A 16,766-nucleotide genomic window follows, 5' to 3' on the forward strand; every position below is an offset into this window, starting at 1 on the left:
GTTGCAGGGACATTACTTTTACTTATTCGTTTATTGTAATTATATAGATAACCCTGCCATCTTTAAGCATTTCCTTTGTTATCTTTCATTCTATACTGGTATTCTTAGAAGACCATGATATTTCCTATATAAAATGGATACGAAAAGTATTCAGACCCCTTTAAATTTTTCACTCTTTGTTTCATTGCAGCCATTTGGTAAATTCAAAAAAGTTCATTTTTTTATGAATGTACATTCTGCACCTAATCTTGACTGAAAAAAAACAGAAATGTAGAAATTTTTGCAAATTTATTAAAAAAGGAAAACTGAAATATCACATGGTCATAAATATTCAGACCCTTTGCTCAGACATTTCCTTGTGATCCTCATTGAGATGGTTCTACTCCTTCAATGGAGTCCAGCTGTATTTAATTAAACTGATAAGACTTAATTTGTAAAGGCACACACCTGTCTATATAAGACCTCAAAGCTCACAGTGCATGTCAGACCAAATGAGAATCATAAGGTCAAAAGAACTGGTCAAGGAGCTCAGAGACAGAATTGTGGCAAGGCACAGATCTGGCCAAGGTTACAAAATAATTTCTGCAGTTCTCAAGGTTCTTAAGAGCACAGTGGCCTCTATAATCCTTAAATGGAAGAAGTTTGGGACCACCAGAATTCTTCCTAGAACCTGGTTATCCAGCCAAACTGAGCAATCATGGGAGAAGAGCCTGGTTGAGATAGGTAAAGAAGGAACCCAAGATCGCTGTGGCTGAGCTCCACAGATGCAGTAGGGGGATGGGAGAAAGTTCCACAAAGTCACTGCACCACCAGTCGGGCCTTTAATGCAGAGTAGCCTGATGGAAGCCTTTCCTCAGTGCCAGCCATATGAAAGACTGCATAGAGTTTGCTAAAAAACACAAGAAGGACTCCCAGACTATGAGAAATAAGATTCTCTGGTCTGATGAGACGAAGATATAACTTTTTGGTGATAATTCTTAGCGGTATGTGGAGAAAACCAAGCACTGCTCATCACATGCCTAATACAGTCCTAACAGTGAAACATGGTGGTGAACTTCAGAATTATGGTTTTGCAGCTGCCACAACACTGCAACAAAAATGCAATAAGTGATCAAACCATCATATCTATACAAAATGGTATCAATAAAAATGTCATCATGGGCTGCAAAAAATAAACCCTCACACAGACTTTTCAATCAGAAATGTAAAACTCTACTGATCTCAGAAAATGGCGCCATAAGCAAATAAATTTTTTAACAAATTTCTGAATTTTTTTTCTCACTGCCTAAATAACAAATATCTCTGCATGTTTGGTATCATACTAACCTGGAAAATCATACTGTCATGTTGTTTTTTACCTTTTAGGCCAGCGTCACACTAGAGAGAAATACGGACGAGTGTTATGCGATAAAAAGATTGCATAGCACTCGGACCAATATTAATCTATGGGGCAGCTCCCATCATCCGTTTTTTTCTTGCCAATGCAAGTTTATGGGTGTGAGAAAAAAATGGATTACACACGTACCATGCGTGTGACTTGCGAGAAATAAGCAAGACTTCTTCAGGTGACAGGAATTTGAATCAGCCATTATCAGGATGCTAGGGCATGCTAATTAGCTTGGCAAGCAGTACAAAAAACCAAGATGCTCATAGTTCTGGTGCAAGAGGCCAGAACTATAGGATTTGAGGGACGCCTATTATGCCGATCGGGCAAGAAAGGTAGCATGAAGGAGAATATGTGTCCAGATGTTCCCTGACTTTCAGGACAAACCTTGTGAGGCCCAGCAGCAATTGAGTAAGTACAATCCATGAATAATATTATGGAGCTGTGTAACACGTTACCATCAGACTACAAAATCATTGTATGTGCTTTTATTATACCAATATATGGCATATTACAGAGTTAAAACTTGCAAAGTATCAGGCCACATGAGACTGTAAACTACTTTTTGGATTTCAAAACCATAGTTTCAATGTTAAGGTTTCTCCTTGTGGAGAGTGACATGCCAGCTCGGGCATGTCAAGGTAAGGAGGCTTATTTGCTGTGCAATGCTCCTCTGGGAAAATTTAAGTTTCAATGTTAAAAATTTTTGTGTATGTTCTGTTGCAGCAACTGAAGTCATGAGAAGCTGGCGCAGCATGAGGGACCAGTACCAGTGTGAACGACAGCAGCGTGCCAGGATTGGGGATGCAACACCGACAAAAAGAAAGTATATACTTCAATAGGCTTTCTTTTCTGGCTCCTGTTCTGGGTCTGAGACTGTAAGTGTATGCATCACACCACATTTTACACATGCTGTTTTTAGAGTCACATCTATAGTTTTTTTTTTGTTTTTTTTTCATAAAAACAGTACTCAGTCAAGCCTAACTGAGAGTGAGACAGCCTCTGACTACTCAGAGGCTCCTATAGATCCAGTCGGAGAAGGTGAAGAGCTGGCTAGCCCATCATCTGCACCTTCCAGCTGCATCTTCACACAACCACCATCCACCATCACCAGCACTGGCATCAGAGCAACAGTAGGAACATCCAGAGGAGGACCAGGGAAACAGTAGCAGCCCTACCGTGTCTCTGAAGACTTCACCCCTGGCTGCTGTCATCTCACGCCTTGGCCGTCGCAGGCAAGACATTACAGCCTCTGGCACAGCTCCTTGATACCTGGCACGTTGATACCCAGGTATTAAACTATTTGGCCAGGGCTGTCCACGATGACGGTGAGGAAGCCTATGCCCGCAACCTGGAATGATGCCTCTGTCCAATACCCCAGGAAGTCAGGCTGCGTGCCCGTGGAGCGATTCAGATACTGATTGATGGCTGCACAACCCCCAATAACGCCAACCTGTTTTTTTGAATTTTTGGAACGCTGGTGGGTCGCCCTCCCAGGGCTGTGGGGTACTCGGTACCGGGCCGGTCTCTCAGATGGGAATGTCACAGCAGCAGTGACCCAGTCCGTGGCCCTGTGCGACCAAGTAAAAGGGAGATTGAATGGTGTTTTGTAGTGGAAATGAATAGTTCATGATGCCACCTGTGGTGTTCGGCAAGGGAGGTGTTAAGCCGACACTGCATGCAGATCCTCTGGGACTGATGGTGTGGTGCAACAATGATGTTATAGCCCTCCACAGGCAGGGCTGTAGTCCCAGGGCAGAGTAGGTGAGGTGACACGTAGATGGTGTAGTGTCAGGCGCTGAGGTGTAGCAGTGCGGGGCAGGTTGGCGCCGGAATAAGTGGAGGACACCAGGGCATGTAGATCCAAAGCTTTACTCACAGTATGTTGTACAAACAGATGCCTGCCTCCTTGCCGTGTCCTCCGGGTCAGGGACTGAGTCAACCCCCAGGTCAGATGGATTACTCCTCTCCAACACTCCGCCAACATGTGCCTTTCTGAACGTCTCCTCTTATAGTGCCTTTGAGTGAAGTACTCCTAGTACTGAGTTACACTGGAGTTCCTCCTGTCTGATGTTCTTATGAACCCTACTTGTATGGCAGACAGCTGTAGCCTGCTTCGGGGACTCCTTGCTACTAAGTCCCGGCTCACTATCCAGTTTCTGTTGTGGCCTTAAGTCTTGTGTGGGAATAAAGTGGTCACTACTTCTATTCCTCCGGTGTCTGCTGCAGGACCATTAGTATCCATACAACCTCGGGGACCGGGCCCCGGCCTTGCGCTTAGAACTTCTAGGAAGGGTTCTCTTCTCACCCACGTCCTCTGTTCTCTTTTACTCCTCATGTTCCTTACTAATCCTTTCTTTCTATGGAGAATCAGGCTTTCAGTCATTGTTGCTCTGTCTCTCCCTTTCCCGTGCCAGCAGACCCAGGTCACTGGGATCTGCTGCAGCACTTCCATCCATCTATCCCTCTCTCCGGGGATCTTCTTCTCTACAGCTCTCCAACCAACTGACTAACTGTTGTCCTAAACTCTTCCCGCTCCTTGTAATGTAATCTAGCTCCATCCACCTCCCAGCACGTTTCGTATTCCAAGCAGGGAGCCACCAATGGATGCTTTGCTATGCTCCAAGCAGGGAGCTGCTGAAGGTGCTTTGCTACACTACTTTGTGGTGTGGGGTGCAGGTGTTGGAGTGTGGCCAGGAGTCTCCACCTTACCTGGATGGTGGGATACCACACCTCAGGAGGAGGTGCAGTACCTCTGTGGCGACTGAGCCTCAGGGGTGCCACATCCCCCCCGTTAAACACAGCACGTCCGCGGGCTGCAAGGCAAGCAAAGATGACAATACAGGAACATACAAAATTTTTATATTGCATAATAAACATGTCTTATACTAAACTTCCCAATGTGGGAGGCACTGTTTCTTGAATGTTACAAACAAGTTAACTGACTATCTATATTTAAAGTTATGCTACCTAATTCAAAGTGCTATAGGAACAGATTCACTATCTCTCGAGCAACACATTTTCTAGTGACACTTTTCTTCTCCATTTATCTTTCACATTTTTATTTAACTCTCACATCTTTATTCAAACTCTGTAACACAGTCACTGTATTTCTTTCTCAATTAGACCCTTTAAAATCTGTCATTAATACTTTCACTGCACACTATCATTGTCTAGCTTCTTATTCAAAAAATATTAAGCATTATCAATAAGTGCAAAGAATAGACAGTGGTCTAGCCATTATGTCTTGAAATGTCCTTATTCCGAGGTAGTCCTTGTTCAAGGGAAGGTTCCTATGTAAAACCAAGAAAGGGCACCTAAAGAGGTGCAAACTATTTACATTTACAGTTCCGGATCACTCAGCGTCCATGATCTCCACAGTTCAAGTGCAAAGGCTGCCAATGTAACTAGGCAACAACCGGATCAACAGATAACAATCAAAAATAGAAAGATATTAGAAAAAAACTGAAAAACAGGCACAATGGTGGAAATACCCTCCTGGGCAACAAAATTAGTTTACTGTAAGTTACTAGTGGTAATCCCCTCCTGGGGTGAAAAATGAGTTGGCAGACTGCAGGTACTTTTCCTCCCATGGGGTGAAGTTGGTGACCTCCTGTACTTTTGGCTGCGGAACTGGTGCTGATGCAGCTTGGCTTATGGGGGCAGATACCCGCACGGCTTTGATGATGACTGTGGGTGGAGGAGCAGCAGGTTGCTTCTGCCTGTAGCTCTCGATGAATTCCTCCGGGATACAGTGCATATTTAGGGCATACCACCCCCTTAACCCCTCATGCCGGGTGAAAGTCACGTAGTTCCCTGGGTGTAGGTTCCGGGCAGGGTGTCCCTTTTTCAGTTGGGACTCCACGTCTCTCCGACTAAAGAACAGGTCGGAGATCCGTTTGGGGTCAGAAATAAAGCTGAACTCCCGTTCATGGTTCACTTAGAGAACCTGGCCCCATCCTGCTGAATCCCGGGGACCGTATTGACCAGCACAGGTTTTTTCTTTGCGGGCTAGGTCAGGGCCTAGCACAGGCAACCTTCTCTGTTCCCTCTCCCGCTGCTCGGCTGCAAGTTGTCGAATGGTCTCCTGGCAGTGGGCCTTCGTCACTTCCTCCTCTTCCCGGGACTGATCTCTGCCCACCCTAGCCTATGGTACTATGGCTAGGGGCTCCTGTGTTGTCTCCGGGGGACTAGTATCCCGGTCCCAGACCAAATCTAGCATGACCTGGCCAGCCGCTGTGACCGCGGTTCACCCCAAGAGCTTCCCAGGTGCAGGGATGCCAGGCATACCTGGAGCCTCCTGGCGGCAGATTGCAGATAGCTGGCGGCAGCGGGGATATCCACTGGGATGGGCCGGTGAGGCGGCAGAGGCGTCGGCAGAACAGATGGCAGCTCTGGGTCCGCGGGGGTCTCTGGTGGGCTCTGCGCAGCCGTGTCAGATCCAGGCAGGAGCACCTCTTCCTCCGCTTCGGCTTCTTGGCGACATGGAGCGGCAGGGAGATGCCCACAGACGCTGCCGGGGTCATTGCAGCCGTCTCAGGTGCTACCGGGTCTTCCTGGGGGAGGTCCAGTGCAGCGGTGACAGGTAGCGGTGTTGCGGGTACCGAAGGTGCAGGCCCCTCCTGAGCGCACTGCAGGTTCAATGTCCATAGCGCTTCCTGCCTCAGTCGCAGGCGGCACGTCAGCTGGGTTATCTCATCCTCCAGCTGTTGGCGGTTCATCCCGGAGACGGAGTTGGAGCCTTCAGCCAAGGCGCTGGGGAGAGCCAACTCAACCTCCGCGCGCTCCACAGGCCTCCTCCCTCCTCCTTCCAAGATGGCGTTCTGGTGTTCTTCTTCCTGCCTGAGCTCTTTTCCCGCCACTCGCCCTCGCCCCTCCTTCTGAGGGTGGCGTCTTCTTCCAACTCCTCCATACCAAGCCAGTATACGAACCCCTTGGGGGTGGGCCATGTCGTTGTTGCATAGAAGTTCAGACAGGGGAGGCCCAGGACAGTCCGCGGTCTTTTCTTAGGACCACCCATGTTGTCACGCCCTTTCTGCACCGCGCCAGCGGCCATTTTTAGCGTTCATTTTACAGTCTATTAAATTGGGTCTTCTGCACATTTTAAAAACTTTGAGTCTTAGGCACACAGAACCCGATGGCATCGGGTCTCGTCATACTGTTCGTGACGCCAAGTTGGGTCGCCCTCCCAGGGCTGTGGGGTACTCGGTACCGGGCCGGTCTCTCGGATGGCAATGTCACAGCAGCGGTGACCCGGTCCGTGGCCCTGGGCGCCTAAGTAAAAGGGAGATTGAATGGTGTTTTGTAGTGGAAATGAATAGTTTGTGACGCCACCTGTGGTGTTCGGCAAGGGAGGTGTTAAGCCGATGCGGCATGCAGATCCTCTGGGACTGATGGTGTGGTGCAGCAATGATGTTATAGCCCTCCACAGGCAGGGTTGTAGTCCCAGGGCAGAGTAGGTGAGCTGACACATAGATGGTGTAGTGTCAGGTGCAGAGATGTAGCAGTGCGGGGCAAGTTGGTGCCGGAATAAGTGGAGGACACCAGGGCATGTAGTTATAAAGCTTTACTCACAGTCTGTTGCACAAACAGGTGCCTGCCTCCGTGCCGTGTCCTCCGGGTCAGGGACTGAGTCAACCCCCAGGCCAGATGGAATACTCCTCTCCAACACTCCGCCAACATGTGCCTTTCTGAACGTGTCCTCTTATAGCGCCTTTGAGTGAAGTACTCCTAGTACTGAGTTACACTGGAGTTCCTCTTGTCTGATGTTCTTATGAACCCTACCTATACGGCAGACAGCTGTAGCCTGCTTCGGGGACTCCTTGCTACTAAGTCCTGACTCACTATCCAGTTGCTGTTGTGCTCCCAAGTCTTGTGTGGGAATAAAGTGGTCACTACTTCTATTCCTCCGGTGTCTGCTGCAGGACCATTAGTATCCATACAACCTCGGGGACTGGGCCCCAGCCTTGCGCTTAGAACTTCTAGGAAGGGTTCTCTTCTCACCCACTTGCTCTGTTCTCTTTTACTCCTCACGTTCTGTACTAATCCTTTCTTTCTATGGAGAATCAGGCTTTCAGTCTTTGTTACTCTCTCTCTCCCTTTCCTGTGCCAGCAGACCCAGGTCACTGAGATCTGCTGCAGCACTTCCATCCATCTATCCCTCTCTCCGGGGATCTTCTTCTCTCCAGCACTTCAACCAACTGACTAACTGTTGTCCTAAACTCTACCTGCTCCTTGTAATGTAATCTAACTCCACCCACCTCCCAGCACGTTTCATGTTCCAAGCAGGGAGCCACCAATGGGTGCTTTGCTATACTCCAAGCAGGGAGCTGCCGAAGGTGCTTTGCTACACTACTTTGTGGTGTGGGGTGCAGGGGTTGGAGTGTGGTCAGGTGTCTCCACCTTACATGGATGGTGGGATACCACACATCAGGAGGAGGTGCAGTACCTCTGTGGCGACTGAGCCTCAGGGGCGCCACACTGGTAGCTGTTCAACAGTAATCAGCTTCAAATTCAGGGAATTTCACAAGTGCAGGCAAAATCAGTATCTGAGTCACCTTCTCCCCATGTGCCAATGTGGCGCCCCTGGGGCTCAGTCACCACAGAGGTACTGCACCTTCTCCTAAGGTGTAGTGCCCCACCATCCAGGTAAGGTGGGAACTCCTTTCCACGCTGCAACACTCGCACCCCACACAACAGGATAGTTCTGCACAACCACATTGCGGCTCAGTGCTTAGAGAGTAGCAGAGCACCTTTGGTGGTTCCCTGCTTGGAACACTGGATGTGCTGGGAGGTGGGTGGAGTTGAGATCCATATAAAAGATGGGGAAGGTTAAGAATTACAGGTCAGTCTGACGGGAGGTCAGGCGAGAGAAGGAGAGTCAGTCAGGAGAATCTGAGGACGGGTCTGAGGAGAAGTAGTGCTGAAGCTGCCTCAGTGATCTGAGCCAGCTGGCACGGGAAAGGAACAGAAGGAGAAAGACGTAGAACTGCAACCTAAGCTTCCATAAGAGAGAGAAGGATCAGTGCGGAACGAAGGAGTAGGAGAACAGAGAGGATATGTGGGTTGGAAGAGGAACCCTGCCTATAGGTTCTCAGCGCAAGGCCGGGGTCCGGTCCCCGAGGTTGTATGGACACTTATGGTTCTGCAGCAGACACCGGTGGAGTAGTGGGCTGTAAATGCACTACTCCCATCTAAGACTTGGGGCACAACAGCAACTGAATAGAGAGCCAGGACTCCGGAGAAGGGAGTCCCCAAGAGAGGCTACAGCTGTCTGCCATACGAGTAGAGTTGTTAGGAACATCTGACAGGAGGAACTCCAGAGTACCATGGTACTGGAGCTCTTCACACCTTAAGGCGCAATAGAGGAGTTGTTCAGGAAAGGTACATGTTGGCGGAGTGTTGGAGAGGAGAGTCCTGACTTGCCCGGGAGGTTGAATGAGTCTCTTCCCCTGAGGACACGGCACGGAGGCAGGCACCAGTGTGTACCACGGACTGTGAGTAAAGCTTTGGAACTGCAAGCCCTGGTGTCTTCCATTCATTTGTGCGTTAACACCGTCAGCACCGCTACATCTGGGTACCAGCATTCCTCACACCGCCTGCGCCTATCCTCATCTATTGCAATTACACTGCCCTGACATTACAGCTTCACCTGTGGGGAGCTACACCATCTATGCTGCAACACACCATCAGCCCCAGAGGATCTGCATGCAGCGTTGGCTTAACATCTTGCTTGCCAAACACCACAGGTGGCGTCACGAACTATTCCATTCCATTACATATACATTCCACCATTGACTTGGGTACCCAGGGCCACGGACCGGGTCACCGCTGCTGTGACACATTCCCCTGACACTGGCCCGGTATCGAGTACCCCACAGCCCTGGGAGGGTGACCCACCAACACCACAGCCACATCCCCCCAAAACCTACATTGGCCTACACAGGGCCAAATATCAGGCTATAATGCATCTGCCCATTATGGCCACTTGACCAGACCCACTGTTGAAGGCTGGTCCCAACATGGGTATGGTCGACATGGCTATATTGGGGGGTATGAACCACTTGGTACTCAAATTTCCAGGAGTTTCCACTACAGTTTCCATCATCCCATTTCTTGACTCTACCACAGGATCCTGCCCAGATCCACCATCCGGGGGCATCATATGTAAATCAAGAGAGTGAGGTACAAGTTGCGCCGCCAACGCAGCAAAAAGCTCAAGATCTACTGGGATAGGGCCTCATGATGTGATGTGTTAATTGAAAGGCCTCATCTGAAACCATCACATAAGGCACAGCATCCATAGTGGACCCTGGTAGGTCCAACTCATTATTGCGCAGCTGCCGACCCATAATGGAAGAATTGAAACCTCTGGAGTCTCCAGTTCTTCCATAGGTCCCAATATCTACAATTATAAACCTGTAGCCACTGTCGACCAGGACCAACAGAACTACAGTAAAATACTGTTTATAATTATAACTAGCTGAAGAGCCCGGCGCTGCCCAGGCATAGTAACTAACTGTGGTTAGTTATAGCAAATTATAATTATCCTCCATCAAATAGTCCCGTGCCCATATACCCATCATACATATCCATGTTCCCATAGTCCCGTGCCCATATACCCGTCATGCATATCCTCCATCCCATAGTCGAGTGTCATATACCCATCATACATCCTTCATCTCATAGTCCCATGCCCATATACCCATCATACATATCCTCCATCCCATAGTTCTGTGCCTATATACCCATCATACATATCCTCCATCCCATAGTCCCGTGCCCATATACCCATCATACATATCCGCCATCCCATAGTCCCATGCCCATATACCCATCATACATATCCTTCATCCCATAGTCCCGTGCCCATATACCCATCATACATATCCGCCATCCCATAGTCCCATGCCCATATACCCATCATACATATCCTCCATCCCATAGTTCTGTGCCTATATACCCATCATACATATCCTCCATCCCATAGTCCCATGCCCATATACCCATCATACATATCCGCCATCCTATAGTCCCGTGCCTATATACCCATCATACATATCCTCCATCCCATAGTCCCGTGCCCATATACCCATCATACATATCTGCCATCCCATAGTCCCGTGCCCATATACCCGTCATGCATATCCTCCATCCCATAGTCGAGTGTCCATATACCCATCATACATCCTTCATCTCATAGTCCCATGCCCATATACCCATCATACATATCCTCCATCCCATAGTCCCGTGCCCATATACCCATCATACATATCCTCCATCCCATAGTCCCATGCCCATATACCCATCATACATATCCACCATCCCATAGTCCCGTGCCCATATACCCGTCATGCATATCCTCCATCCCATAGTCAAGTGTCCATATACCCATCATACATCCTTCATCTCATAGTCCCATGCCCATATACCCATCATACATATCCTCCATCCCATAGTCCCGTGCCCATATACCCATCATACATATCCGCCATCCCATAGTTCCGTGCCCATATACCCGTCATACATATCCTCCATCCCATAGTCCCGTGCCCATATAACCGTCATACATATCCTCCATCCCATAGTCCAGTGCCCATATACCCATTACACATCCTCCATCCCATAGTCCCGTGCCCATATACCCGTCATACATATCCTCCATCCCATAGTCCAGTGCCCATATACCCATCACACATCCTCCATCCCATAGTCAGCCATTATGACATCATAATGAGCGGTGGTGGGGCTTGCAACCAATGATGACATCAGCGTCGCCATGGCAACCATTGTGACATCATAATGAGGGGCGAGGCTTGATACGCACACACTGTTTCCCCAGTATGCAAATAGGGGCATTATGACATCATAATGAGGGGCGGGGCTTGACGCGCACACACTTTTTCCCCAGTATGTAGATAGGGGCAAAATTGTTTGGTGAATTGGAACGCGCGGGGTTAAAATTTCGCCTCACAACATAGCTTAGGATGCTCTCGGGGTCCAGACGTGTGACTGTGCCAAATTTTGTGGCTGTAGCTGCGACGGTGCGGATGCCAATCCTGGACATACACACACATACATACACACACACACATACATACAGTCATGGCCAAAAGTATTGACACCCCTGCAATTCTGTCAGATAATATTCAGTTTCTTCCTGAAAATGATAGCAAACACAAATTCTTTGGTATTATTATCTTCATTTAATTTGTCTTAAATGAAAAAACACAAAAGAGAATGAAGCAAAAAGCAAAACATTGATCATTTTACACAAAACTCCAAAAATGGGCCGGACAAAAGTATTGGCACCCTCAGCCTAATACTTGGTTGCACAACCTTTAGCCAAAATAACTGCGACCAACCGCTTCCGGTAACCATCAATGAGTTTCTTACAATGCTCTGCTGGAATTTTAGACCATTCTTCTTTGGCAAACTACTCCAGGTCCCTGATATTTGAAGGGTGCCTGCTCCAAACTGCCATTTTTAGATTTCTCCACAGGTGTTCTATGGGATTCAGGTCTGGACTCATTGCTGGCCACCTTAGAAGTCTCCAGTGCTTTCTCTCAAACCATTTTCTAGTGCTTTTTGGAGTGTGTTTTGGGTCATTGTCCTGCTGGAAGACCCATGACCTCTGAGGGAGACCCAGCTTTCTCACACTGGGCCCTACATTATGCTGCAAAATTTGTCGGTAGTCTTCTGACTTCATAATGCCATGCACACGGTCAAGCAGTCCAGTGCCAGAGGCAGCAAAGCAACCCCAAAACATCAGGGAACCTCCGCCATGTTTGACTGTAGGGACCGTGTACTTTTCTTTGAATGCCTCTTTTTTCTCCTGTAAATTCTATGTTGATGCTTTTGCCCTAAAAGCTCTACTTTTGTCTCATCTGACCAGAGAACATTCTTCCAAAATGTTTTAGGCTTTTTCAGGTAAGTTTTGGCAAACTCCAGCCTGGCTTTTTTATGTCTCGGGGTAAGAAGTGGAGTCTTCCTGGGTCTCTTACCATACAGTTCCTTTTCATTCAGATGCCGACGGATAGTACGGGTTGACACCGTTGTACCCTCGGACTGCAGGGCAGCTTGAACTTGTTTGGATGTTAGTGGAGGTTCTTTATCCAACATCCGCACAATCTTGCGTTGAAATCTCTTGTCAATTTTTCTTTTCCGGCCACATCTAGGGAGGTTAGCCACAGTGCCATGGGCTTTAAACTTCTTGATGACATTGCACACGGTAGACACAGGAACATTCAGGTCTTTGGAGATGGACTTGTAGCCTTGAGATTGCTCATGCTTCCTCACAATTTGGTTTCTCAAGTCCTCAGACAGTTCTTTGGTCTTCTTTCTTTTCTCCATGCTCAATGTGGAACACAGAAGGACACAGGACAGAGGTTGAGTCAACTTTAATCCATGTCAACTTGCTGCAAGTGTGATTTAGTTATTGCCAACACCTGTTAGGTGCCACAGGTAAGTTATAGGTGCTGTTAATTACACAAATTAGAGAAGCATCACATGATTTTTCAAACAGTGCCAATACTTTTGTCCACCCTCTTTGTTATGTTTGGTGTGGAATTATATCCAATTTGGCTTTAGGACAATTCTTTTTGTGTTTTTTCATTTAAGACAAATTAAATGAAGATAATAATACCAAATAATTTGTGTTTGCAATCATTTTCAGGAAGAAACTGAGTATTATCTGACAGAATTGCAGGGGTGTCAATACTTTTGGCCATGACTGTACATACATACATACACACTTTGAGTTTTATATATTAGATATTGGGAGCCTGAGTTTGGGGGCTTACGCACACGGATGTGTTTCCCATCCAGGGCTCCCACACAGTTGGGAAACTGGCACGTCTCCCCAAAACCATGGGCTATCCACAATCAATCTTCCATTTTGGGCTCAGGCATGACCACTAGATGTAATCGGGAACATATTTCCGAACAAGTAGACCGGACAATGCCTGAGATTGTGGATTTTCCAATTAAAAATTTGAGATGCAGTGCCACATAGAAAAGCCCAGCTAAAAGTAAACAGAAACCAATGTGGGGTTTTGCTCTGATAGGTAATGGCAGGGCTGCAGTAACGAGGCAACACACAGGCTTAAAGTCCAATTTCAGTGGCTTAATGTCACGTTGCAAACAGCAGATTAACAGAAAGTAAGGAAAAACAAATATACTCCAGCTTGGAGAACCACTGGTCCCAGACTCACCCCTTGCACGGGACAGGCTTAACTAAGCGGCTGCCAGGTCCGCGGCATCTGCCAGGTGTCATTCCCAGGGTTGTTGAGAGTCTTGCTGCTATAGTCCTGCAGCATGGGGATCCTGTATACAAGTTCAGGCTAAGTCCAGCCAAGTTCCTGTAACTTCCAGACACACTCACCATGTGCCAAACACCAACCTCCACTACATAGCCCATAACCCCTCCCACAAGTGAGCTAAACATCACATGGGCTGATTACGTGACCATAACATCATCGCAGGTCCTGTCTTTAGGGAAAAACCCGGCCAAACATTAACCTGCTGGGAGAAATTTATCCCCCATCCTGTAAAACACCCTTTACTGTACCACACCAAACAAAAAATTAGAGACCATTCACCCTAAAAAAACATTTTCACATTCATCAAAGTTATAGTCTCTAGCTAACAAGCCATGCCTTCAAAACATTAAACTACATGCAATGGCTTTGCTCTTAAAATTTTTTGTAAATATTCTGAATGTTCAAATGTTGTATTTTCACATTTGAAAATGAGAGAAAAAAGTAAGGTATGAGTAAATTAAAAAAATAAGGCTGTTTTAAACATCAGCAACATAGAGGATGAATATATACCGTAACGTAAGGATAAGGCGCTCCTTGGCAGAAATACACTTGCACAATCTGGTGTCCTTAAAAGTGATCCCAGGATGCACTATCTCCATCAGAATGTCAAAGGTTGCAAGGCTCATCTGACAATATTGGAATAACTTGTCTGGATGGGTATGCAGAGATGCATAGACACGGTGGAAATGCCCTTCAGTGAGCCATTGCCTCAAAAGCGGATGTATCCACATTCGTCTCCTCCTCGGATCCACAATCGCTCGGTATGGCTCCCCAAAACGTTGTGACAAAACCCAGTTGTAAAGCACCCGCTCAGTTGTGTTGAATGTAAGCCTGTCTGACATGTTTGGCACAAAGCAGAAATACCCCAACACAAGTGTAATGACCGGAGGTCCGAATAAGATCCAGTGGGTCACAAACCGAGACTGAGGCAGAAATGCCAAAAGAGTCTTAAACAGCAGATAAAGTAAAACTTATTATATGGAAGAAACAGATTGAATACCCTTATACAGTACACTCACTCAGCCGGAGCTGAAATCACTATGCCAATCCAAGGTTCCCTGAAGAGTGTATTACACAAGGAATTTTAAATAAATTTACCTATTAGAATTGTCAGTTCAGGTACTCAGAGAACAGGTGTAAATCGAATGTAGTGATATCAAGGGACCCCCTGGAATGGCACACTGAGTATAACCTACGGGGCACTCGTTAGGGCGGTTTTCACTTCATCAAACGTTGGGGCCCCCATTAAATGAGGTGGTTTCAAGGACCCAGCACTGTCCCTCTTAAATGTTCATTTAGGGGACCCACCACTTGTGAGAATTTAGGCACAAACCGCCAATAGTATCCTGCTAGGCCCAGGACGGCCCGCATTTCTCACAGGTCGCGAGGAGGCAGTCACTCTTGTACCGCCTTAACCTTACTGACCACAGGTAGCACCCCATCTGGGGATACCAGGTGCCCCAAATACTCAATCTGACTCCTGAACAGTTTATTTTTTTGGGATATATTTTCATGCCATAGCTACTGAGTCGCCGGAGAACTTGACGCAGCTTTTCAAGATGATCTTCAAATGAGGTACCGAACACCACAATGTTGTCTAGATATATCAGGACTGATTCAAAATTCAGATCGCCTAAGCAATGTTCCATCAGATGTTGGAAGTTTCCCAGGGTGATAGCGAGGTCTAAGGGCATCCGGTTGAACTCATAGAGGTCCATTGGCAAGATAAACGTCATCTTGGCCAGATCTTTTTCGGCCATTAGGACCTGCCAGTAACCACTTGCCAAATCCAACGTCAATAAATACTTGGCCTGACCCAATGTCGACAGGGATTCTTCAATACAGGGTAAAGGATATATGTGGCACCCCCAGGAATATAGTCGCCACCGTGGCATTACCTTCCTCCTAGGGAGTATGATGTAATTCTTGGAAGCAATGAAAGGGGCTCTCTATCAGGTAAATCCAGCACACAGCACAGTTCCCACTCCAGGCCAGCAGAGGGAGCTCTGAACTTGCTGAGGAGCTGCTCTGTGGCCAGGAAAGGGAAGTTAGTTCAGTTTGTGTGGAGAAGGCGAAAAATGTGTAGACGTGGGAGAGGGGAGCAGGAGGATTGAGCAGAATTCAGGCTCACTTCAAGCTGTAGCGCATGGTCCGGAGTCCAGTATCTGAGGTTGTATGGATACTGATGTTCCTGCAACAGAAACCGGAGGAACAGAAGGCTGTAAATGCTCTGTTCCCAACTAAGACTCAGAGGCACAGCAGTAACGTGTGTGAGCCAGAAAAAGAAGGCTACGGCTGCCTGCCATACGAGTGGAGTTCTAAAGAGAGCAAGCAAGGGGAACTTCAGTGTAGCAAGTGCCTCAGATAAGCGCTAGAAAGGAGACTACACAACCCATCTGCATAGAGAGATTCCTAAGTGGCTCCAAGGCAGAGCAACTCCTGTTCCATCTGTAATCTGGATCCTTGACTGCACTTACAAAGCAAAGTAAAGGTAAAGGAAACTGCACCCTGTTGTGTCATTGCCTTCTTCCTGCAACCCCTTGAGCACTGCTACATCTCTGTGCCTAACACTGCACCCTCTTCCTCAACACCTATTACTACTGCCCTGGAGCTCTTATATCTTGCTGCCCTATACTATCTGTCCCAGACGATCTGCCTGCAGCGTCGGCTTAACCCCTTCGGCTGTGAGTTCATTCTCTGGTTCACCAGTTGTGAGTTCTCCTTCCAGACTCCCTCTGGTGGTAACAGGAGGTAGTGAGGCTGATTTGATCTGTGGAGATCTGCCACCTGAGAATGAGGATGACGATTGGACCTCAGGAGTCTCAGATTGGATTTAAGACAGCCGACGCCCTATTCAGTTGCTAGTGATTCCTTCTGGCTTGCCAGCTCTTGGTTTTCAGCTCTGTTCCAGTCATCTAAAGCTAAGTTTTTCTGCTAATGTTCACACTTGATTTTGTTGGTCTATTCAGGTTTTTGTGTGGTCAGCTAGAACCGGGTGGGGGCTGTGCTGAATTTCCACTCTTATTTATCACTATTTTGCCAATTTGCTTTTTGTCCCGTAC

This window comes from Dendrobates tinctorius, unplaced genomic scaffold (assembly GCF_039654945.1).
Source record: "Dendrobates tinctorius isolate UK_male_01 unplaced genomic scaffold, ASM3965494v1 ptg000094l, whole genome shotgun sequence".
NCBI lineage: Eukaryota > Metazoa > Chordata > Amphibia > Anura > Dendrobatidae > Dendrobates > Dendrobates tinctorius.